The sequence below is a fragment of the Pezoporus wallicus genome, unplaced genomic scaffold (genome assembly GCF_028554395.1).
Source record: "Pezoporus wallicus isolate ANWC-B61680 ecotype Strahan unplaced genomic scaffold, APGP_CSIRO_Pwel_v1 contig_5767, whole genome shotgun sequence".
Lineage (NCBI taxonomy): Eukaryota > Metazoa > Chordata > Aves > Psittaciformes > Psittacidae > Pezoporus > Pezoporus wallicus.
In genome coordinates, this window is record NW_026640599.1 from 8,927,282 (window position 1) to 8,953,840 (window position 26,559).

A 26,559-nucleotide genomic window follows, 5' to 3' on the forward strand; every position below is an offset into this window, starting at 1 on the left:
AGACGAAAGAGTGTGACATGAGATGGAGTCTACTGGAAACGCAACAGGATAGAAAGAAGATGATGAGGGAAAGGTAAGAAAAGCCTCCATGCAAGTAATAGAGGAAAGGAGGTATGGGAGAAAGAGAAAGAATAGGAAATTGTCTAGAAAGGGGGAGAAGCTGAGGGAGCAAGCAGTTTGGGTGGAGAGAGGCTGTCAGGAAAGGGAACAAAGCAGGGAGGTAGAGTGACAGCATTCTCCTCCCAGCTGTAAACAGGAATTAAATGCTACTAACATCTTGGTAGCCAGTATCTGTTTAGGCATCTGACTTTTCAGCCTGAAATAATTGGATATGATGGTGGCAGTCTTCCTCAAATATTACTACACTTATGAAATGTAACTTTGCAATTTAAAAATCAGCCACACATCTTGAGGGACAAGAGTCATCCTGGGATTTTGCAAGATATGAGGTTGGCAATAAGACTGTTGGCAGAGAAAATTTCCTCCCTGCCTGAATTCTCCTTCTTCTTAAGAAAAAAAAAAAGGTGGTGGAAAATGTAATAAAATGTACCAAAATGTATGAAACCAAATCACATACCTACTTATTTTTATTCAGCAACCAAATCCTTCTGAGGGAGCAGTGATTAAGTGAACAGAATCCGATAATGCTCTTTAAATATCATGTGCAGAAGAAGCAGCAAAGCACAGGGGAAGTGAAACTGCTGTCTCATGGCTCTCTCTTGTTTTATCAAGCCAATGCCCAGTGCAGATTGCGGTTGTGCTGTTTGAATTGTGCCTGTGGATCCTAAGCAGCAGGAGAGTGCCTTCCTGCTGTTCTCAGTGCTCGTAGGGGAAGAAAACCAGATGCCAGTTCGTTCTAGGGGAAGCCTCTCTTGTCAATAGGGTGCCCACTTTCAGGCCACACCTCGGAAAGTATTAACAATTCAGCCTCACCGTAGTGAGACTGAGGGGTCTGGAAGGCTGTAGGCAACAAAAGGAAGGAGGGGTAAGAGGGAAAAAACTGCGGGGGGGGGAGGGGGGGGGGGAAGAAGAGAAAAAATACCCTTTTTTTTTTTTTTCTTTTTTGTCATACCAGAACTCAGATCACTTTCGCCCAGAAAGGAAAGAAGCTGAGGACCTATGGGATCAACGATGTCCATGAAAACCTGAGTTTCACTTATGCAGGATTTCACTCTGAAGTCCACCCTACACCCTTTGCCATGGCTGGCTATTTCACCATGAACCATTTTGACGCCTTTGCGTTCTCAAGAGACAGCCAAATCCTTGATCCCACATAGATTCATAGCTGTACTTCAGGCAGTGAGGGACATCAAGGCTCCGCCTCTGTGCTGGGGGTGAGGAGCCTGCGGTGCTCTAGCTGTGACTTGGACCCAAGCATTTTCGCTGTACTTGGGAAGAGAGAGGAGTGGGTCACAATGCTGGGGGTTGGCACAGTCGCTGCTGCCTCTGCCCCTCTTCCCATGAGCTGGAGATGAAGAGCTGCAACCAGTGTGCTCTGCCTATGGAGGTTACAGGGCAGGAAGGAGGCCGAGTCCCATCCTGAGGGTGCTGGTGGGCCCCTGCGCCACCAAGGTCTCTGTGCACAGGTCTCTAAGGTGCAAAAGGCTCTGAGTGGTGAAGCCAAGGGTGGTGGAAAGGGACCCATGGAGCTAGGATGGGGGACAGCGCCCACTCTGTAAAGGCTGGCTGTGCCTTAAGAAGCAGTGGAGGGGCCTTTGTCAGCTGCCTCTCATGTTTCTGCTCTGTGGGAGGGAAGGATTGAGGGTAGCCAGCAACCCTGGTATTATCCTTGGTGCAGCATGAGGAGGCTGGGTCATGGCTCCTCATGTGTGCTGTGGGTAAGAAGCTGACAGCTGTCTGCTTTGATAAAGCTGAGTTTCATAAAAGAGCCTTCTTTCTGCAGGTTGCTGCTTTGTATACGAACGTGTCAACAGCAGCTAAGAATCCTTTGCCTTCCAGACATAAGAAACACTAGGGCTCCCACGTTTATATGCTTTGTAAAAAATGGATCTCAATGCATAAAAGAAAGCTACAATCCATGAAAATGACTGCCCTGAATTTTGTGTCTCCATATCCTATTAAACTTAGAGGCATACAAGAGCTTCTTTTGGGGAGGGCAGGGAAAACCTAAACAAACAAGGAAACTCAATAGACTGCCTAGATGGGAATTGCATTTTCTTTCTTCTTGATTTTGCAAAAACCTGTTTGTAACTGAGGAATAGTTTATCTTCAGCTGCCCTATTTACAAGAGTTACAAGAGTGTGACCAAGAAATCAATGCACTTAAGCAGAAGAGAAAGGTACCACATCGTAACTAGGTCATAAATACACTATCTCTTTTGCCTTCAAGCCGTGCTCTTCTCTTTTCTATTTCATGTTTCAATACAAAAATGCATTGCTCTTTCAAAAGCTCCATTCCAAAACTTCTCCCTCATGTGAGATTTTCATTTTCATTTCTGAGCACTGGTGCATTGACTATTACAGGATGAATATACTGTATGTAAAGTCCATCAGAAAACAAGAGAAACAGAAAGTATCAAGGCCATGTCTTACAACTTCCCTGCTTGTAAATTATCCAAATAAAATATCATTCCCATGACAAAACATTTAATCAGGGTTCAGATAAACCTTTCTTATGTCATATTCCTTATTGATACTTTATTGATAGATGTTTTAAAGGGCTGAACACAACGTGTTTTAGTAATGCAAGCTAAGACAATGTGGATAAGGAGAAAGACAACTTGACGTGCAACAGAGCAAGCCACCTACCAGTTCTCTCAAATTTTCTTTCTCCCAAGAGGTTTCACAGTCCCAGCACAAGGCATTAGATAGGTCTCACTTCAGGTCACTGTGACACTATTTCCACCTGGCCCACCATGCCCATTCCCTCTTGTGTAACTGCCATTATCACAGGTAACCCATGGGCAGTGCGACAGGCAAACAATAATATTCAGTTATTCTACGTGTCTTGATTGTTCCAGTCATCTCAAGCAAGGATAGTGGTAAACAGCCTGACAATGAAATTCTCAGAAGGTAATAAGTCAAACATTGCTGCAAAGGACTGCCATGGTCTCAAAATGCTGCAGCAGTGAGATCAGAGATTACATGGTACTTCCAGAATGTAACAAAATGAAGTTCAGTTTCACAACAGGAATGCTAATGTGTCTGAGCAAAAGTAATCACAAACAAGGATAGTCAGTGCAAGGGGAGACCTATGTTTTAAAGTATTAATGGCAGAGGACAAGTTAAAGTTAATGGGCAGCTAATCAGATACAAATTCTACTGTGAGACTGCAGCTGAATTGGTGAATCATTGCTCCATTGCCCACATAAACTTGTTGTAATTCCAACAGTAATTCCAAATTTCCTTGGGCACATGGCTTGGATAGCAGGAACAGTACTTTGAGTAGAGTTACAGATGTTGCAGTTGAAGAAAATATCCTAAGCACTGCCAAAAGCAGGGTTTAATTGGTCAGGGAGGAGAACGAAAAAGAGAAGGATGAGGAAGTCACTATTTGCTAGCAAAAGGTTCAGACACAGAATCAGCAGCCTGGTGGATGGCACATGGGTAGCTGAGAAGCTAGCAAGTCTGTGGGGAGATCTGTTGGTGCTGGGGGAGATAGAGAGAACAGGTGACAGCAGGGCATGAAGAGAAGAAAAAAGGGGAAAGACATGGTGGTTCTGACTGCTAGTCCTGATGGCGCGTTGCTGTGCTGTGACGCAGTTTTGGTTTATTCTAAAGAACAAAGGATAACAATGCAAAATGCAGAATTGCTTGGTTCAAGGGGTTTCATTTACCCAACTTGCGAACTCCAAAGGGAAAAGACTTCTTTCTCCAATTTTGATGGAGAATGTGTTTCTGCATAAAAGTTCCTAAGTAGGGAAAAAAACCAGACACATGTACATCCACTGTTTTTGGTTTTGGGGCAGTTTATGATCAAGTGCAGGCAAGCTGTTCCTGTTTTCACAGTGGAAGCCATAAATGGGAGTCTTGTGGTTCAGTGAGGGAAACTGCATTTTAAAGTTTCATGTGGGAAAGGTCTGAGTTATTTTGATACACTCTTTCCTTAAAATCTTCTCCTTTTTTTTTTTTTTTTTAAGGGAAAAATATTTATTGTTGCTGAATCCATCATACCTGACAAATTTGTATAAACCTGCACAAACCAATTTTTCTCTCCTGGTTTATGCCATTACTGGAAAAATTACATTGAAAGAGGTGAAGTAAAGTTTGTGGCTAAAAGTAATGGAGAAAGCAATTTTAGACCTGATCAAAACAGTATTACAATTATAAAATGTTTAAATGTGGATTGTTTTGAAAGAACTGTATTGTCTACAATACTGTTCATATTGCAGTGTTTTTTATGATGCAAGTGCTGTTTCTAGCTCAAGTGTTGAACAATTGCCTATCAGACCATGCAGATTCTCCTCAGATGGCAGTTCCCTTGTCAGGTCTACAAAATAGTGACACAAAGGGGAGGCAGGTAAAATTCCTGCTTGGCCACCTTTACCCCTCCCAGCTTGAATGTCCATTTCTTCATTTACAGTTATGCTCTTGCAGCTGGGCTGACTGAGACTGCGATTTATACCACAGGGACAAGAGGCCACTGTATGCTTAAAGTCAGAATAAAAAAAAGAGGTTTACTTGTTTTCTGAAGTTATGTCTTTAAGCTTTTCCCCACAAATCTAAGAGCTAGAAACCTACTTTAAAAAGTGAGAGTCCTGTAGACGAGGGGCCTCCAGAAGCTGTGTCATCAATGAAACAATGTGACATTGCAAGAGCTGTCATACTTTACCTAAAGGTAAGGACTGGCTGAATAAATCTCATCTGAGTCTGATTTTGATCATGCTCATGCTCATTCATGCTCGTGACGTTTTCTTGACCCATATCCTCCTCAGACTGGAAAAAATGAAACTTTTGCTTAATAAACCATGTTTTGTTGTCTGTATCAAAACCCAGAGGTGAATGCTTCTGATACACAGACTTACTCTCATCTGAAAGGGGTTTCAGCCTTCCTTTGTAGTTGCAAACCAAGCAGGTGAAGATGGAGATGTCAAGGACAGGTGAAAAGAGAAAGATGGATCTTGCACGTATGCAGCCCAGAGACATATTTTTAAAAAATGAAAACAGACACACAGCTTTTAAATCTGTAGTTAAAGTGGAGAAAAGATTTTCACAAATTATATATGAAATTTTGCTGGATGCTATAGATGGGAAATGGAAGGGGAAATAAAGTAACATTACATAATAGAAAAAACATATATTCCACACAAAGAAGGTATCTAAGGGAAGGAAGGGGAGTGATACTGAGAGAAACAAATCAGAGTTAAGAAGAGTTGCCTGTAAAGATAAAAGGAAAGATCCCAATCCTAAATGGGTGTCCTGGTGTGCTCAGCATCTAACCTTTGTCTGCCACATATATTATATGGAAACACGCCAGAGAGGTCTGTCTCTTTGGGATTTCAGGCTGGAAAGTGGCCCTGAGTCAGGGTTGTGTTGAGTAATTTTCTGATGCTTAAGGAAAAAAGGTTTCTGAGGTTGTACTCAGTGGATGTGCACACATGCAGACTTCACATGTACCTCTCTCTTCTTCCATTTGAATCCACTACTTGACTTCATATGTATCTGACATTGCAAAGAGGTGAAGTTCCCATAACTTGCTAATGAGTGCAATAACAGAGAGAAGAAAGCAGTGGCCCTTTTGAACGAAAGGTTCTGGTCTCTCACATACTCATGTCTCAAGACCTTACCTACCAAACCATTTGCACAGGAAGAAAATTGTAGCAGCACTGCAACAGAAGATGGATCCCATGGAGCCTCTGGACTGTGCTGGACTCTAGAGAAGCTATTCCATCAGTACAACTCCATCAGAAACTTTTCTGTTGTGGTTCCACCTCATGCAGATCAACTCGTTTTCCTCTACAGAATAAGAAAGGGATCAGAACATGCTTTGGTTGTGTTGCCACTTTGCAATGTCCTTTCTCACATGGCAGCAGCTTGGCAGGATCCAGATGTGCCTGGAGGGCTGTCATGGCACAGCAACCTTCCACTAAGGGACCAGTAAGAAAGCATTACAGCATCATGTTCACGCTGACACTAGCCAAATAGGGTGAATTTTATGTTCTCCACAGGTTCCGCTCATGCTTTCTAACCACTGTAAATAATTGCACCTAGCCTACTGGAATTACAGCTTGTTCCCACTTGGATCATTCCTTCTTTTTGGACATACTCTTTTCAGGTGCCTTCATTTTAACTTTTCCATATTCAGAAAAATTAGAGCCAGTGTTTCTATAGCAACTTTAATCTTTATGTGCATTACAATAAAATTATTCATTTGATGTTCATGGGACCATGCTATCTAACCTCAGCATGAAGACCCTATTGGTCTGTTGAAGTCCAAGTCCTTATCCAAATCTCTGGAGGCAGTTAAGGATATGATGCATATATAAGTTGCTGTTGTATTTCCAAGGGACAGATATTACTGAGTCAGGAATGAGATTGGTTCAATGTTCAAATAATCACAGCTAAAAGGTATGCTCTGTACAGTTGTGATGGTTTTTAATCACTGAGAAGGAAAAGGAAGTTATTTAAAACCATAGTTGCTGAGGAAGTCTCTGGAAATAAAAGAGATCCTTCTATCAGATAATCGGTTTTGTTGGTATACTAGAGTCTTGGAATTTTATTGGAGCTAGTAACTGCCTAGTGCAGTTTCATATAACAGTCTCATACAAGTCTCAGCCATATATTATATAACAGTCTCATATAAGAGTCATATATGTACCCATAAATTTGGTCTCATATAGCAGCCATACAAATACTCAGATACTCAGTCTCATGTAGCAGTCAGCATGCGTCAGTTTAAGAGTTGAAAAACTCTGGTTTTGCTTAGCATACAGTCTTCTCATTTAATGCATATCCAGCCAACACATCCATAATTGTTTCCATTCCAAATGCATGGACTGGCTGAGCTGAAAAATATGTGTTTGGAGACATACTTCCAAACCTATAGTCAGACATTTCCAAAGAGAGCTTGTTTTCAAAACATTTACTGGCATTTTAGCAATCAAGTTGTTGCTATTTGCTTCCTTTGCGCTGATAGGTATTTAGTGCTTTAGAAAATTAAAGCAGTTATTTGAGTGCTTAGCAGGGAATAAATGGCATCATTTTAAACATCAACTTTTAGAATCTTGTATGTCAGTTTGAATCTTGTTCTGAATATAGGAAAGGATACTAAAATAAACTGGTAGCTTGACAGAAAAGTGACTTTTTAATCAGGATTTGAAAATTCAGGAGCTACCTATGTCTTTCCAAAAACAAAAATGTTCACATATTTATGAAAAAAATACCCCACCCTGCTATATATCCTACAGGCACAAAAATACTCATATCTTGGAGAGCATCTTCAGCTGCAGAGATTAAATAGGATCATAACAAAGTGCAGTTACCTAAGAACCATGTAGCTGTTAATTGTAACAACTTTCTTACTGGTGGTTTGCTTGGGTGTGCAGAAAGTGGCAGCCATCGGGGGTCCTGTGTTGGAAAACTTGACAGCGGGGGTTGTATTCCTGGCAGTCTGCTACTGGCTTGGTGTGACGAAATGCTATGGCAGCCTTGCATTCAGTTCGCCAGGAAGCAGACAGACTAGCCTTGTTGTGAATTCCAGCAGAACTAAACCCCTGGCCAGGACTAATTTCACTTCCAAGGATGGATTTTAACCTGTCCAGTGTTCACCTGTTTTAACAGGTTATAGTGAAAATAATGGCTGCTAAACAAAGCATATGGTGCTAGATGGTGTTTGAAAGATGGTACGCTCATGTTACTCATCTATGGTCATTTCAGTGTTCAGAAACATTGCTACATGACACTTTCTGCAATATGTCTAGAAACCTACAGTTTTGTCAGCCTTGGTGGTCGGTAGTGAATAATGGCTGCTGAGGAAGGCTGAGGAATGGCTGGATGGTTGGTTTAATTCTTGCCATTTTGGTCAGCTCCCACTCATGCTCCTCTCTGAGCCCAGCCATGATGCCTCTCATGTTTGTTGGCTTTCTCCATTCCTTGAGCTTGTTCACTGGATGTGAAAATAACAACAAATTTTCCCCCTGCCCCCAATTCAGAAAATAGCTTCATGCAGGAATGCTGCCATGCAGTAAGTGATCGTGGAATTGCTAGTGATCCTGCAAAAAGACTGACAGCAGTGTATCTAATAGCACAACCCTGAAGGTTAAAGAGCCTAAAGAGCCAGCTAAAAATTGATAGGCTACCATTCAGATGGTGAGCGAGTGAAACTCTTTTGGGGCTTGCCATGATGGTTGTGATTTATATCATGTCTGTATGACTGCTGTCAACTTCCAGAGAAAGCTGGAAATAGAACAGCTTAAATAAAACACACAGGGAAAGGTACTGCTGAGAGCAGTAAAAGGGAGAGGAGTGGGCTCTGGGAAAGAAAGTCAAATGCTACAACATTTAATTCATTTTTCCCACATTGTTATGTAAATGGTAAGCAGAATAAGAACGTACCTTACTTTTGCAATATTTATCACTTTCTGATACCAGAGCCTGGTGGGTTGAGCTTGGCTGGATGCCAACTATCCACCCAGCTGCTCACCCACTCCCACTCCCATTCCCACTCCTTAACAGGACTGATGGAGCACAGATGAAAAAGCTCTTGGGTCAAAACAAAGGCAGGGAGATCAGTTACCACTTCATTGCAGAAACAGCAGTAAGTGACTGGCTGGCTGTCCAGCACAGGATAGCTCCTGACCTCCTCCCACAGAAGCCACCACTGAAGCCCTCTTTCTGCAAAATCCTTGCCATCACCACCACATACACAGAGTCATGAAATTATTCCATTTTAAACAACAGTTTTCTGCTTCATATGCCTAAATATCATTTACTTGCCAATAACTGTCCTTTTCATGCATAATTAAAAAACCCACCCACCCTCCTCACCAGTGCGTCATATCTGTAAGTACTTCTGACAGCTACATTTCTGGAGGGCTGGACTGGTATGCATTTTTATTTTTTTTTACTATTTATGCCACGTGGTACCCTGGTTTAATAAGAAATATTTACATTTTAGGGCTGAAAACAAGGAAATTATCAGAAATGTTGCAAGTTAAAAGCTAATTTCTCTGTGTCTAATCAGCTTCTAATGCTGCATGATGTCTTCTGTCTGGACCTCCAAGACTCTGTCTTGATTTCTCTACCAACCTAAATGAGAGTTTCATGACATCATTCCTTGGTCAAATTAAGTGCATTGCACAAGCCAACACAGGATAGACCAAATTTAACTCATGTATGTCTGCAAAGATCATAAAGGAGACTTCTTCAGCTTCTCTGCTATAAGAGATGAGCTTTCAGGATCTTCATTGTTTAGGCAAGCAGTTTTCATCTCATCAGTGTTATGGCCCCCTTTTTCTGCTTCTGTTCATTTGAATCAGTACACTCCTGCAATTGAAGGGAGAGGCATATTTACACCAGTTATGGAGCTCTTGGGCAAGTTCTTCAGAGACCAGCAACCAAAAGCCTATGAACCTATAGACCTCAAGTTTATCCCAAAGCATATCTTGGATATCCAGCAGAAGCTTTTACCCCACGAACAGAGTGCACTGCTCAGAGTACTAAATCTGTGTTAACAAGAAAATTTTTCATACCAGAGTTGTCGGCACTAACATTTCAGTTGCCTTTAATGACAGAATCACGCAGTGTGGGACCAACCCTATTTTAATTTCATAACTCGCTGACTTCTTTGGCCTTTTTTTTTTTACTGTTTTCTCCTGTAACAATTACACTCCGGCTAGTAGTATACATTACCACTTGCATAAAGCTCCAAATCACATGTACTCCCCCAGCCTGCTTTGCCTAGAAAAAAAGGCAAAGCTTAAAAGCTTCTTCTAACTGAAAAGAAGTTTCTAATTTTTTGCATGAAGTTTGGTGGTGATACAGAAAATAAGAAAACTACTTCTCCCTCTAAGTTCCCACAGACTTCAATGTCTAGTAGATCCTTTGACATCTACATATTATGAACTGTAGCATGATATATTGATCTTAATTCTTTTACACACTGAAAGATGTTTTGGTTCTGGTTTGTTGTTTTTTTATGATTTTGCAGGTAGTGTTTTTTAATTAATTTTATCCAAATGCAACATTGTGACAGGAGATGGAGAAATTCACTGCAGCATCTATATCAGTCACAGGATCTTGTTTCTCAGCCCTATAGTGAATCTCACAGCTGTGAACATGGGCCAGGAGTGAGACCACAAGAGTGAACAGCTCTCCAGTCAGCTGTCTACAGGCCTCTCCTGCAGAAAGTCTGCACGAACTGGGAATTTGAAGTGACAGTCACATAAATTAAATCATTGTGTATATCTTGTCACTTCTAGTTCAAGTGACATTGAATATTTTTCTTTTTAGTTACTAGTAATAAGTCAAACTTAAATGCTCAATGAACTAAAAAGAGCCAAGGGATACCCTGATCTGAGAGTGAGTTACTATAGCTGCTAAAAAAAAAGAAGGCAAAACATGTAAGGGAAGTTCATTGATGGAATATTCTCTTTAGGAAGTATATTTATCTTCCATATACTGTTTATAACGTTATTTCTTCCAGTAAAATATCTGAAAGGCAGAAATTATCTCTATGAGAAAACAGTGACATTGTCCTCTGCAATACATGATGGACTAGAGAAAGGGCTTATATACTTGGTAATACTGACTAACCATTGAAATGGACAGCCATTTGACATTATAGCTATAGATCTCTGCCAGCAAAAATGCCCCAAACATTAACAATCTTCAAATCAGGGTGTTCGGAACTGGAAACCACCTAGTGACTGAAAACTACGTATAGCACACAGGTAGGAAATTATCATTATTACTATTGCTATTGTTATGGTTGAGCTGCTGCTTCTTATTGCTGCTGTTATTATTATCAAAACACAGCTGCCGACTGATGTCAATCCATCCTTTCAGAGTCATCTATTTTTCTGGAGGATTTTAGTTAAGAAAACCAAAGCTCTTCTGACTGCCGCCAGTGACTGTTTTCTTCAGTTGTTGTATGTGTTTGTGTTGTGGTTTAAGCCCAGCCGTAAATCAGAAAAAGTGTTATAAAAGTAATCACCTAGAAAACCCAGTGCTGACTTTAAAAGTCTGAGAAATGTGTCATTTTTTCTCCCCAGACAAAAAATTGTTGGAATCAAAGCTGGTTTCTGACTGTTCCTTTTCCACCTACAGGTTGCACTCCTTCCTAATATGTTCCAGTGAGACTCCCATAGGTTGCCCAATACTGCCATTTATTTGTACTCTCACATCCATTAACAATTGGTGTTTAAAATCAAATACCCCTTTTCCTAATAAAAGCAAAATTTCAGAAGAGCCTGTAGCACTTGCTGTCAATATTGGTGCTATTTCAGGTACAGACTCCACGTTGTTCCCATAGAAGTGTGCCAACCTAAGAAGGCTTGCACAGCCAGTATTACCAAGGCCTATTTTAAAAGTAAGGGTGCACTATTAAGCACTACTACGGTTGCAGCCTTCAAGAGGGGGATGCTACTGAATTGCTAAGACTTACAACTTTCCACCTTTTAGCTTATAACTTGCTTGGACAATTAGGATTCTGCAACTGCTCCTCAAGGCTTTCACACAGTTACAGTATGTATTCCATGAATTTCAATATTGCTTCCACTATAGCTCAAACTTGGTCTATCTTGAAATTGGAGCAAGTGTGGGATTAATCCTTTTGATGATTTCATTGTACTGTAATGAAAGCTGCTCATTAGTCCAATATTTGCAGATGAGAAAACTCTTAACACAAGCAACTGCATTTACTTAAGCCTTACTCAGGTAACACTTAAAGTGCCTTTACTTCATTTGCAGAAGATAAATATGTTAAAAAAAGCCTTTAACAAATATTGGAGTGCTCTGACTTCATTAGTATATCCTCAAGTGCATTTTTAAAGGGTTTAACCAACAGAAGTATCTAGCTTTTCTCTGGTGCTTTTGTATTGGACACTGTGCGCCATCTTAACAGTAAGTAGTTACGTGCCACAGTCTCCAAACAAAATAAACAGTTTCAAATACTAGACATGGGAATAGTTAATCCATTTCCCCTAACTTGTATCCACACACTTCTCATGCCTTTAAAAACATACTGTCTGGGTGACTGAGAATAAAAGAAGCCATCTACTCATGTCTATGAGAACTTGGAAAAACCCCTTCAAAATCTAGGAATGTCATTGTGTTAGTGCTTTTAATGATTTACCTGATTGTAACAGCAGTCACTACCTCATAAATAAGATGTTAAAACAAAATGCCCCTTTTAGACTTCATTTTCCCCACACTCTCATATTAGTTGACAATGATGGGTAGATAACTTTTCCACAGTAGGGCTGGGGACTACTGATATCCCTGATGCCTGTTGCTAGGACATTTCTTGTGTCACTGGCTGACAGTGGCATGGTCTTGGGCAGAAGAACAAACAAGACCACAGTGCTCTAAGCTGCCTTACAAAAGCCTGATTCCTCTCCGCATGCCCCACTGCTTCTGCCCCAAATGACTACCTCTGTGCTTCCATCCTGGCCATCTCAGTGCAATAGGGAGGTTAGTTTTCTGCTTAGAGCTGCTTTCAAAGCCTCTTGGGAACATCAGCTAAAATTTTCCAAGGCATTCCAGATTTACACTTCAGTAAGTTTCTCCTTTTCAGTCTGAAGCTGCGGGTTGTTTTCTGACTTCCGAAGAAATTCAAGTATGTACATGCCTACATCCCATGAGACTGAGGCATCAGTGTGACTGTGGTGCTTTTCTATATTTTTAGCAATTCTCTTTCAGTGTAAATGCCATTCAAAAATGCTGCAATGGCCTCTGGATACTGATGCGTGCCTTGTAACAGAGGTAGTTTTTAATGTCATATTTCTGCCACACCTCAAAGAACTGTTAATTATTCTTTGCAGTTCAGAGTACAGAGTTTGCAAAATCATCTGGCAAAGTGTTTCTGAGACAAGGCACATGTCATGGGATTATGGACAGTCTCTGATAATGAATGGCTGAGTGGCTTCTGGGTTTCCCTTGAAGAGTTAAAATTACATATTCTTGCCTGAGATGGGAATCAGGGGGTTTCTTCCACTGTGGGAGAGAGTACAGCATGTTTTGGTATTTTTATTTTAATATACATTTATACAGCTTCACAGTAGCAGGAGTGATAGGATGAAGAATCAAAGTGAGGCTGCTTTTTAACATAAAGTACATTTCCCCTTATTTCAGTGTTCCTTACATATACGGCTTTTAGGGCTTTTGAAGGAAACAAGCTTGATCACAGGTGAGGCTTTTCCAAGGTCTTATTATACATATTAAGATTTCTCTAAGTCCAGTGATGAGGTGAGTGGGCAAGCATTAAACATCACTACCAGAATAGTCAGGCTTCATTCAATTTTATTGTGAATCAACCCACCTTTTGCATAATGGAAAGGTGTAAGGTAGTTGCAGTAGTAGATAAATGTTTAATAGTGCCATACTCTACAATTTAGAACTTGGCCTATTCTTGGTTTTCATTCTGGAGCTGCAACACAGTGGTGAAAAGAAAATCTCCTAACAAGCTAATTTTCACAGTATGTTAAAATGCTTACACAAGTGAAAAGCATATTGATTCTTAAGCCCGCCTCTTCTGCTGTAGCTGCTGCCGTTTGAGGATTTGATGAATTACAAAGCTTTTGCTTTGATTTCCTTAATGGTAAAGGTGGAGAAATAGAACAATTTATCAGCTGTGAGAGAAAAGGAACCATGGACAGTTTGTCATGTTGGAAGATGTTAAATGGTGGGGAAAACAGGTGCTTAAATTTGGATGATAAACTTTTTACACTTAGGCTTATAATTTTCTTTCTTTTTTTTTTTTTTTAAAGTCATCTGCCACCCTGGAGTTATATTCCAATTGCCTCTGGGGTGGTATTTTTCAGTGTGTTCTGTTTGAAGGGCTTCCTTTCTAGGTGGAACCCTCGTCATTTGTTGGGGCAGGGAAAGAGTGTCAAGATGCACTTGCTGATAAAACTGGAAATATTGATGGCAAAAGATTAAGTCACTTTTCATCTGCTGGCAAGTAACAACCACCTATCACAAGTCAGTGGACTGCAGGGGGGAAAAATCTGCTCTAGTGACACTAAGTTAAACTTCTTAATAGAAATAGGAATGATGGCAAACTAACAGAAGAAACAAAGGATGAAAAAGTCAGACAAATTGTTTCACTGCTGAAATTCTGCTCCCTTTGTGGTTGCAGTCAAATGTTGGTTTGGACCAGGGTGCTGGTTCATCACCAAAGTCCAACCAGGGCTGGAAGAAATTGCTAAAACTAGGAATTGTGAAATACTCCAAAAGGTAATTGACAGTACTGTGTTCCAGAGTAAATGCATATTGCTCGAATGAATCTCCATCTTCAAACATATTTTATCTGACTTTTGTCTGGGATCTAGGGAAAATGTATTGCACTTGGCTTTGTTCAGAAGCTCTGCTTTCTTACTATAAGGACTAGGAGCATCATTTAATTATTTTTTGAAAAAAGATAATCTTTCAGAGAAAAGACCAAAATGTGTTCTATTACCTGTCAGTATTTCACAGGCATCTGAAGCTTGCACATTCCATTTTAATGTAAAGAACACCTGTAAAATTTTGCCACTTTCATACACAAATGAAAGAGTTAAGAGGCTGAATCCAGCACTGTCTAAGTCGGTAGCCTTTTTAAGTTTCTTTTAGGCTTGTGTAGAAAGATCTCCACTAATATGGGGTTTTTTTTTGTTTCTTTCCTTCTGACCAGTCTTCAAAGTTAGACCGTGCTGTACTGATATTTTCCATAAGGCTTATTTTCTCAGGTTACAGATCATGGTTTTTTCTTAGTAAATAATAAAATTCACAGGGCAGCTGTCCCTTGAAACAGCACAAAGAGCCAATATTTTGCTTTACAGCATGTCTTCATCCAAACCCACTTAAGGGAAAATCAAATATGGGGAAGAGTTATGGATGATGGAACAAACTTTTAGATCGATGCAAGCAGCCAAATGACACTGCAGTGTTCTCTGTTCTCCTTTCCACAAACCACTCACTAACAATGGAAGCAAGTAGCTTTACGTACCTATATGAACTGAGAAGATACAGGGGGCTGGCAAGGCTCTTACAAGAAAATGTTAATTGCTTAGAAAAACCTGGGTGAAGAAGGTTATGTCTATATACAAGCAGAGGAGGTGGCAACCCAGGTGGTACAACTGCTGCATGGGGAGACTGGTGCTTCCATGGACACTGGAACTATGTGGCTTGGCCAGGCAGCTGGTGAGCTTGGCTGGATGGGGCTGCAATGATCCCAGACAAGCCTGGTAGGGAGATAGAGGGAGGTGGAAGAGTTGGACTGCTCCTCTTCTTTGTTTCGGTTTTTCTGGGCCTGTTTCAGCAAAACGGGTACAAAGGAAGTTTGAAGAAAGAATACTTTTCAAAAGTATGAAAATAATTCTTTTCAAAGTATCGATATTGTATGATTTTCTGACTATCCACTTTGGAAATTTTAATGAGGTTTTTTTTCCATCAAACACTTTATGAAGAACAAGAGAGGAAAGGGAAATCAGGAAGGTGGAAACACTCTTGTGTGTCTTTTCACTATAGTCAGCTTCTGTCATGAACTACCAGCAGATCACAGGATCATGCAAAAACCTTTCACATCTATAAATTTAGTCCAAATCAAATTTGTAAAGGAAGTGATTAAATTCTGGAGACCATGGCCTCACCCAGAAAATTTTGTGGGACAAATTCCTTTTCAAGTACAAATATGATACTGTGAGCAAACCTATAGTAATTCTGTAATTAAGACTCAGCATTCCCCAGGAATCAAACTGAAAGTGGAAAGGCATTTCAAACAAAAGGAAGCAAAAGGAATAAATAACTTAATATTTTTTCTTGTGCTTGTCTTTTTATGAATAGAAACAATAGAATTATTAAGAAACTCAGAATTTGTTAATTACCGTTAAAGTGAGAAAGCAAAAAAATATATAGACGGTGTATTGGGAATACCACTGTTGATACCACCTAGTAAACTGATGAAACTAAGGAGTATATTCTTAGTATATTAAAACCAATAATTTTTTTAGAAATTTCTAATCCAAATCTTTTCCACAAAATATGAGGCTTATTGAAAAGAGGTTTTAAAATGCAGGGTAGGTTTTATCTTTCCTTAAGTACCTCTTTAAACCAGATACAGAAAACAAATGGTCAGTTTTCACCTTTCCCATTCTGAACCTGTGGTTATGCCTGTTCTGCCCCTGCTCTGCACAGTTCTGTTTCTGCAAGGATACTATTGCTGGCCAAGAAGCAGCATCCAGTGGTGTGAACCTTCCTCACTCATCTGTTCAGACAGCAGGAGGCTGTCCTGCCGCAGAGGAAAAACCTGGTATACCTGCCAGATAGAAAATGCAGTGCCCTTGTTTGACAGGTTCGAAATGACGAATTAGTTTTGTACCTCCCTTAATACTCAATATAAATTTATTTCTATCTTCTATACTTTTGTCAAAAGACAGGATTGAAATTAAGGGTATGATGGAGGGCTTAAATAATTCATACGGAATGACACAATTCAGGGCTTTTGGATGGCATTTACATTTTATGAAATTCTTAAAAAAATAACTAGTAATAACCACTTAGATATGGGAATACTTCTGGGGGGGGGGGGTACTTGTTACCTGGTAGTTGCAGGGAGAAGGAAGAATAATAGGAAAGCTGCATAAAAACACTCCCGTTCTCTTTTTGGTCTCTCAAGGTAGACACACAGAAACTACTCATTTAAAAAAAAATGCCCACTTTCTGAAAATCAAAGCTATAAAAATCTCAGCCCATACACATACATGCCTTTTAAGTACACAGAAAAGTTCTGACTTCTCTGAAGTATGTGCCACCAGTCCATCTTTCACCTCTGAAGCTATTTTGATCATGATGGTATTCACATTTTACACTGAGGACCCGTTTTGATCATATGCACTAATTGTTTCTCTTTATTGAATGTTTCATGGCAGGGAACAGTAATTTACCTTTATTTCATATGTGTACTTGGATGGCACACTTGTCAATTTGAGAGAGACAGTTCATTGAACTGTTCTTTGGTTCAGGGGAATCAGTGACTTTGGGTCAGGATGAAGGGAGGGCTGCTAGGCAGAACTGGTAGGGAAAGGGATTTGGCCTGTTTTGAAAGTGAAAAAGTGAAGTAAAAAGAGGGACGCAATTCATTACCACATACTGTGATGATGGAGGGCCTGGGTCTCATGTTTTGCCTTGAGGAGTTCAGTGGAGGATACCTCAGTGAGTTTCGGTGTATGGATCACTTATTTTATGTGGAAAGACTGAGCTGTTCTACAACAGAGTGATGGTAGTAGGTCTAGGTACCTTATGCACAATTTATGTGGTTTGGCCAAAGCTGTGTGACAAGACACAGTCATCATGAATATCATTTTAACCCTTCTGGCCCTTCTGATGAAAGGGAAGTCCTTTACCTTTTCTTGCTCACATCAGTTAATCTGACCTAATTCTATTTTCTTTATCCTATTTTTCTCAGAAAAAGGTAGTGTTTTTTTCTGGCATTGAACATTTTTTCTAACTTTTTTCCCTGACGAAATCAGTAATGTCTTTACCCTGCTCTTCACACAACTAAGATTCTGCATGCACATATCATTTGTGACTCTCTTATGGGAATGTGATATGGTAAAAATTAAATTTTAGTCTGATCCCAACTTTTACCTAGTTAAGATGATCAATCACACAATATAATGAAAAAATCTAATACAGTAGTGGTCATAGCCCACAAACAAACCAAAGCTAACAGTAGTTTACAAATCTTCTGCACCACTTAATTCAGCAGAGGTTACTTAAAGTCAGAGCCTGGAGAAGGACTGAAAATGGGATAATCAAATTACCTAAATACCCTGTTGACTGCAGATTGTTTCTTAACCTTCATTCATGAGGTCAGTCAGCAGACTGGATAAAGGTGAAAAATTTATCTTTGGGAGTTTAAATTCATAATGAAGTTAATCCATGAGATACCTACTAGTACATAACTTATTTCTCAATGTTTTGGCTAATATGGAGGCAATCTCTAAACCTAGCTACATTAAAAAGAACAGTTTATTTATTTATCTATCTATTATCTATCTGGTTTTACTGCAGTTGCTCCAGCCAAAGGTATTTTCCATTGTCATGGTACTTTCTGTAGCAGGATTACTTCTGAAACAGTAAGGATAATTTCCTTACCTTTAAAATTGTTAACCAGCATCTCTATTAACAGGCAACATTTGGCTGCTTTCCTGAAATTCAACTGTGAAATCTGCATGGGGGTCATGAGTCCCAAGCAGGGCTCAGTTTTGTAAACCTGGATGGGGGCAGTGCTCCCTGGGGCAGGTTATTTTCTCTGTGTTAAATCAACACTGCAGCCAAGCTCATTTGTTCTTCAACAGCTTTGCTGCTTTTCAGGTGGATTCAATAGCTGTCTGAACATAATGACCACGTCTTTTTGGACAGCTGGGAGCACGGAGTTCATGTTTGTTCAGGATGTACTGACAAAACGTTGTTTTTACATAAAAAGTTCACTTATACAAGACTTCAAAACAGCCTTACAGTTAACCTGGTACAGAGTCCGGTTGTCTGTCTAGAAAAACACCACTAAGGACTATCAGTCAAGGTTTTGTACAAAACACAAGCTGTTAAAGCTTTGGTCAAAGGTTTTCCTACTGACTGAGACTGGTATCTGATATAAAGGGAAAATGTATGAGAACAGAAAATAGAGAGTGACCCGGAGTCTTGCAAGGAGTGTCTTCAGGATTTCAGTACTAGAAGATGTATTCAAGCCAGTGCTCTTAATATTCAGTGATGGATATTGTCCATTTTGGCCCCTGCAATATCCTGTAGAAATAAGTTTCTGCAGTTTAATTAGGCACTTTGGTCAGTGTGTGCACTGGGAAAATATTTTGATTCCTCTTAAAGCTGTGGCCTGATAATTTCAGTTCTTGTTCTGTGAGAAATACTTTACAATCGTTTGCTTTTCACCTTCTCCATGTCATTCACAAAGCTACACATACAGCTATTACAGCCTCCTCCTCCATATACAGTCCTCTCTCTTTCAAATAGAAAAGTCTGGGGGCTTTGTTTGTGGTTTTTGTTGGGCTTTTTTTTTGCCATCATGTCTGGGCGCTTTAGGGAAACCTTTCATTGTAGTAAATCTATCAATCCATGACATCTTGTCCAGGGAAGGAGCGTTATCCGCTCCTTGTCAGATGGGGTGTCACTTCTACTATATCTGGTTATAGCTAGGAGGGTGTAAATTGCACATGGCTTTAAAGCTCCAGGTGCCACTGGAGGCACTCGGTGACATAATTTCTAGCTTTCCCTCCCAATTCCTTTTTCCCTACCATTCTGAGTTTGACTCCAGTTGACTGTCAAGCTGATATTTTCATAAAGCTGACTGAAGTGATTCTCCCCCTCTCCCTCTGGAGTTGTAGTTGCTCATTTAGAGTTCATAATTATGCAAGTGAAGTTATTTTTCTCAGGTACACCACATTTATCAACATAGCATTTTACTAACCATTTTATTGCTCACCAATTAAGTCTTGTTTTAATTCTTCACAACCAGCTTTAGTTTTTATTATCCTGCATATTTTTATAATAGTGGCAAACATTTGTCAATTCACTAGCTGCTCATGCTTTCAGATCTCTCAAGATAATATTGCAAAGCACTGCTCTTACTGCACATCATTGTAGCATCTAACTGTGACCTTGACCACTGTAAGGATGGCCACTAGTCCTACCCTTCTTTCTCTACTTCTAATCAATTATTAGTCAATGTCAAATTAACTTCTTAAGAAACTTTGATAAGAAACCTTTCCAAAAGTCCTTTAAAATTAAAAGGATGTACCTTGACAAAATTATATCTCTCTCACAGTCATTGATTCCTCTAAAGAGATCTGACAGGTTTGGGCGGCACAGGTCTGGGCGGCACAGCTTCCCTTCACAAAGCCATACAGGCTCTTCTGCCACAGAAAACAGTTTTTCTATGATTTCTCTTATTCTCTCTTTTAATGTAGTGTCTATTCATTTGCAGAGGACAGCTGTCAGATATACTGTACAAGTAATAACAAGTACAGGAGTAGCAGTACCTTTCAGCTATGGGTTTTAAAGCATTTCTCAAGTCAGCCAGCTGTGGAAGTGGAGGGCAGAAAAGTTAAAACAGTTACAAGGCTGTGAAGATAGTAACTGGTTGCTGTGGAAGCAAGGAAGCAAGCTCTCCTTGTGCCCTATCTGTCTTGCAATTCATTGTACTGTGGCTGAAGAGGGACCTTCCCAGTCTTTCAGAGCTACTACTGTGGGTTTTGGCATCCCTCCCTGTGAAAATACAGATGTGCTCTGCTCTGGTACCTGCCCTGGGAGCAGTACCTACTTCTCTATTGCTTTTCTTTTAGATATTCACAGATCAACTGAGGTGAGAAGGGATCTTTAGAGGTCATCTGACCCAACCAAGCAGAAACACCTAGAGCTGTGTGTCCAGGCAACTTTGAATATCTCCAAGGATGGAGACTTCACAATGCTCACTACCTTTTTCAGCCAGCCATGGTAAACCAATATAGCAACAGTTTCCACTCCTGTAAAGTTTGATTTCTTGTTTTGTCCAGGTATTGTTTTCATGTGTGATTTGCTGTTAGTTCCTGTTGTTACTGCTGTCTAACTTCAAAAAACAAGCTTAACTGCTTCATACTTTTTTCCTGAATGTCTCTTCCCGCTACCTGGAGTATTGACATTTCATTCATCACCATAATTAATATACGAGTGATAAAGTGATGGCATAAAGATGACATGAAAGTTTTATATTAATAAGTTTAGGACAGCATGTTACCACAAGTAGAAATCTGCAAACCAATCTTGCCAAATGAAGGCCTGTAAATCTTCTACTACCATGATATCATATATTCAGGATATGTCAAAGTTCACAGTTAAGCTGGAAATATTGTGAATTTTTGAATATTTTACTGATGTTTCTCATAACTCATTTGTTGTCTGGCTTACTTACCATGGGTACAAATGTACAAAGTCCAAGACGGAGAGAATTATCTTCTATAAAACAACAACAACCAAAATATCCTCTTCCATATGCTTCAGTGATTTGGCACCTGCAAAAGGCAGAAGCAATATATTGGACATATCATTAGAAATACAGAAACCTTTCTTTATTTCTCCTACCTCTATGCTAACCAGAAGAATAAATGTTATGGAAATTTCAGATGGTAATTGAAAAAGGACAGAATACTTTCTGCCCTAAAATCAAGACTGTGAATTTTTTAAGACTACCGAAGGTCTTTCCTATCAAAGGTCTTTCTTGTACCTTGTTTAGCTATATCTTCTATGAGTCCCTTAGTGTCTTGGCAGTCCTGAGGTAATGGTTGGACTTGGTGATCTTGAAGGTCTTTTCCAACCTAGCAGGTTCTATGATTCTGACTTTATGTATTTTAAACTGAAATGATTGTCATCTTTTTATTTTTCCATTTATTCAGTTTCTTCACAGTTTTTAATCTGTGTTATTTGCTCATGGAAAGAGGAACAGCTTTCATCATGTTCTGTTTGTTTATATTTTTCAAAACAAGGGAAAGGAAATAAAATACCCAGAACCTTTTATGAGAAAGAAGGAAATAAGAAACATAGCTGTCTACATAAATACATGCACATGTACATACACACACACATGCACTAGACTTGTTGCAATTAAAAACTAAACCAAGTAATTTTTGTTTTGTTTTGCCTTCAGGTATGGAGTTAGAATGATTCTACCAAATGCCGTCTACTTGTCACCTCAAGTAACTGTTACACATGATGGAGCCATGTTTTCCAGGGGATGGCTGAACACCTGCCTGCTGATGGGGAGTGATGAATGAATTCTTTGGTTTGCTTTGCTTGGTGTGTGGCTTTCTCTTTACCTATTAAACTGTCTTTATCTCAAACCATGAGTTTTCTCACTTTTATCCTTCCAATTCTCTCCCTCATCCTTCTGAGGGGTGGGTGATTGAGCAGCTGGGTTGTGCTTTGTTGGCAGCTGAGGTTAAACCACGACATACCCATGGAAGGCAAAGGAAAGACTCCTACAGACTTCTGTGGGCTTTTGGTAAGGTTTTAAACTCTTAAACTCTCAGAATCCTGTCAGTTCCCCTGCCACATCAAAATTTACTGAAAAATCTATCAGAAGAGTGGAAAATACTTCAAAGGAAGTATGCTCAGAACCCCACAGGGAAAAGTGTGTTATAAATGTTAATGCTCAATTTGATTTACTCCTCTCTTTGATATTAGAAATACATTGTAGCTGAAAACAGCTGTTAGCATGGTCAAATATGGAAAAAACACCATTAGTGGTCTCCTTGTCCTTGGGCTGCTAGCATACATGACATTGAGGATTCCTGCTAGTCATGCAGGTAGTGACTCACTGTCCTCTTTGTGCATATGATAGAGAATAAAAAGTCATTACGCTGGTTTACTTTTCTTTCTCCTAAAGAAAGCAGTCTTAATTTAGAAGGTTAAGTATCCACTATATTAGAAGGAAAAACGTAATGCAGAGATAAATTTCAGAGGTCAGCTTCCTTTACTTTAGAAAATCACTTAAATATGGAAGATCTCCTAGTTCATTTGCATTGTTTGGACATGTTCTCCGGGCTTTTAAAAAACGCCATGGTGGTCCTCAGTAGGTGTGCACAGGAAGGTGTAACACACACAGTAGTTTACACACAAAAAGGACTGTGTGCAGATGGAAAGTATGATAGAAGAGATTCCTATCATCATATAGACAAACAGAAAAACCTACTAGAAAGTCAGTAAACCAGTGCACTAGATTGAGTAGACATCTATCTTTCACATTTTTATAAATACTAAAGAAGTAGGAGAATCTTGTGTACAAACACTGTGCTCTCTACCACAGAAAAACACTTTCTGTAACAGAAAGCTATCGGAAAGAACATCTTCCTTCTTTGAAGAAGAGATTAAAGATGTATGCATTTAGCCCAGCAAGATAAAGGATGGAAGGCAAATACACATGGCTTTTGTGGATCAATGGCGGAAGGAAAAAAACCTGCTTCAAGCCACACTGGCAGAGCGTTGGAAAAATTCTATATGGGAATTAGGAGCCTGCAGCTCTCCTGGTCTGGAGCAACCTTACAATGGCAATGCTTAAACCTGACTGGTTTTCAGGTACAGTTTGATTGAGTTCAAAGGAAGCTATTTGGTGGGATTGACAGACACTGGTGATTTCCTCTACCCCAGTGGTCAAAACACAGAAGAATTAATCCAGGCTTGCAAAACTACCTAGGCTTTACAGACTAACTTTGAGTAGTTTCCCCCATCCCTCTTCTTAAATGTTATGTCTCAAATCCATGCTGTGCCACAAGTCGAAGACCAATGCATGTCAACACTGCTGTTTTACATAGCTTTTTACTGATTTCAATTTTTTAATTTTATGTGCTCAGAGATAACCATTATAGCAAAATCTGATATTGGAAGTCTATGGTCTGGGTTAATAAGTCCAGTCTGTATGAAAGCTCATGTCTATCTATAAAGAACTGTTATATGTAATCACTAAATAATAGTGATTTTGAAAATAATTGAATTTACCAGTGTTTCCCAAAGATAACTATACCCTCAAGTAATTTAAAAATGTCAAATAACTTTTAGGTGCTCCCCAAATACAAAGTAGCATTAGCGATTCAGTGCTATAATTCCCCATTTCCTTAAAAAATATAGTACATGAGTCTTATGAAAGTTCATGACTATTTTGGAGGGGAAAGTATCAATTCCATTAGTAAGATATTCCATTTCAAAGTTTCATGACCTGCCAAAAATCTTTCTTCACTTCTCTAAATAAAAAGGATTATTTAAATTTCATGGCAGAGTTATGCAACACAAAACATGTTAGGAATAGCTGGCATTTTTGGGAGGGGCAGTGTATGATGAACACTGATCAGTTGATCAAAGCCTTCGCAACGTTTCTAAGATACCAGAGTAGCTGGTTCAAGTGCTTAATGTGAGTAAATCATTGAGGCCTCAATGATTTGCTCAATGATTTTCTCTGAGAAACTCCATACAAAAGGGGGAAAACTAGTGATAAGGTAAATGTAAACGGAAGAAACTCTTTCAATGAGGAGATCCTTGTTCTTGTGAGTAGCCAAATGGTGTTGTGATACAAAGAACTAAGAACAATGACAATAACCATGTAATAAAGCAATCTGAGCAACATGTGCAAATGGGAAAGATTAAAGTTGGCTGAGCAGCAGCCTACCTTCAACTCCACAGGTGTCAGAAGGCTCAGCAAGACCAAAATTTTCAGACAAACTAATCACGGTGAGATTTTGGGAAATTTGTAACTAGATAGGTGACTGTGCCTTGCTGAGCACAGGCTTCACAAGCTTCCTATACATGGAAAGCACAGCGGTATGCTTTGCTTCTGAAACAGGCCTGGGCAGAGGGCAGCACACAGACACACATAGCCTACCATAGCCTCTGCAATCTAACTCTACAGTGAGAGAAATCAAAAGCTTGTTTCAGAATTTCTTGCTCCTTGGAAACAGAAACATGTGAAATTGGTTAGTTATCATTAGCAAGGTTTCTGAACTATGCTGCAAAACCCAAATTAAATTGTTTTGAGTACCAGTTTATGCAACCAGCCATTGCCAAGATAAGCATGTTGTGTGAGCCCTTTGCTGATGTCTGGTTACACCCCAAATTTCTCTTCTCTACATAGTGCTCCTGTCTTGGTTAGTACCTTGTGGAGAAGTTGATACCTCATTCTGTTACAAAATCTTCTTTTCCTTCTTGCCATAGAGCATATATGAGGCCTTTTGGGACACTATCAAGAACTCGTTGTTTCCACAGGAGACTAAAAATCTTTCTCAAGTAGTTTGAAGAGAAGAATTTTCCTTCTTTTAATAGAGCCTGCAGACTTGCAAAGCTGATGCTTTGCCTTTTTTTTTTCATAATAGGCAAAGTAGTTAGAATTGCAGTTTGCTTTTTTTCCCTGGTCAAACTAGAAGCATGCAAGAACTTAAAAAAAAAAAATCTTTTAAGAGGTTTTGTTTTTTTTTTAAGTATATCCAGCTCAGTTATTAAGATTTGCAAAGTTTGGCTGGATAAAGCCAGAGTCTTTACTCAACCTTAGATGTATCATATAGAATGTTTGTGCATGAGAAATGCACTAAGCTTCCCCTCTGGGAGGGGCCACAGAGGTAAAAAATGGCTTATTCTATGATTCACCCTGTATCTTCAAAATATTTGTACTTCAGAGAAGTCAAGAGAAGGCTCCATATAAATAATTTATGGGAGTATAATTAAAATAGTTCATTCTTCCTATGAAAATATTGACAGATATCAATTTTTAAACAAAACTTATGTGTAAATAGACATTGCACTGAATGAAATGGTGGGTACACGTTGCAAAACAAACAGAATGGGTATGGTTCTGCAGACCAAGTACCTAGCCCTGAAATCCCTTTTAGACTTCCTAAATAGGAAGTATAGGATTCAGTGGGGAATGCAGAAATTTGTCAAGTAGGTTTTAGCACATCATTTTCAAGCAATCACATTTTTGAAGCTGTATCTTGAATATTCAAAGGCATTTTTCTCTGCAGAGCGGCTTTTAAAAGGATTGGTATGCTAGACACACTTCATGTTCTCCTTATCTTTATTTAAACAAATTCCCAGACTTGATGCTCTAAAGTATCAAACTAAAATCTTCTGAGCTGAGCCATGCCACAAAAAGAGCTGTTTGTACATACAAACAGCATCAATTGGAAGAAGCACAACAGAAAACATAGCCTGCTAGTTATTTACTAGCAACTATTCAACTATAAAATACAAATTTTTGGCTAAGTGGATCTGCATCTAGGAATGTTTTGTCCATAAGAATTGAGTTTAATTAACACTAATTAGAGAAATAAATTCTGTAAAGCAAATCCATTTGATAGTGTGCTAATATTTAAAAAAAAAAAAGAGACAACTATTTTGAGTATAATTTGATCCCACTCAGCAATAAGTTCACTAACTAATAAACTGTACATTGACATCATGAGAAGCCATAGAATGATTTCTGGAGCACATCACACATCTTGAAACTACAATGAACCAAATAGGGAATTATTTAGGTGCTTAGCTCTAGGCTTCTTTGGCTAAAATATTAAGGAAAAAAGATTTAACATATAATGATCAACACTAAAAAAGATTAGAGAGCTTAAACTCGTGTCTTCTTTAAAAAATTTCAATGTAAGCATACAATAATTCATTTTCAAATTAAATTTCATGTTTTAAAGGTAATAAAAAGCAGATTCCTTTCCAAAACTTCTTTTGACCATCATACCATCAATAGGAAATAGCACAACTGATAGCAGTTCATACAAGATGATAGCTTGAATTCTAGATTTTGTGTTCTATAGTGATTAAAAAAGGAGACTTTGATCCACAGCCTGATATTAGTGGAAAAACTCCCACTGGTTTCAGTGGATTTTAGAACTACCTCATAGTAACTTTCATTTCACTTTTTGCT

The 26,559-nt window shown here is 39.2% G+C and overlaps 1 long non-coding RNA gene across 1 annotated transcript; it reads right to left on the bottom strand.

The window, feature by feature from the left end:
* Positions 1–9,328: 9,328 nt before the first annotated feature.
* On the bottom strand, positions 9,329–24,370 carry LOC130604772 (uncharacterized). The gene is made up of 3 exons (XR_008973520.1): positions 24,304–24,370; positions 21,061–21,104; positions 9,329–9,443 (listed from the first exon to the last, which is right to left on the bottom strand). It is a non-coding gene; the product is annotated as an uncharacterized LOC130604772 (long non-coding RNA).
* Between the last annotated feature and the right edge of the window lie 2,189 nt (positions 24,371–26,559).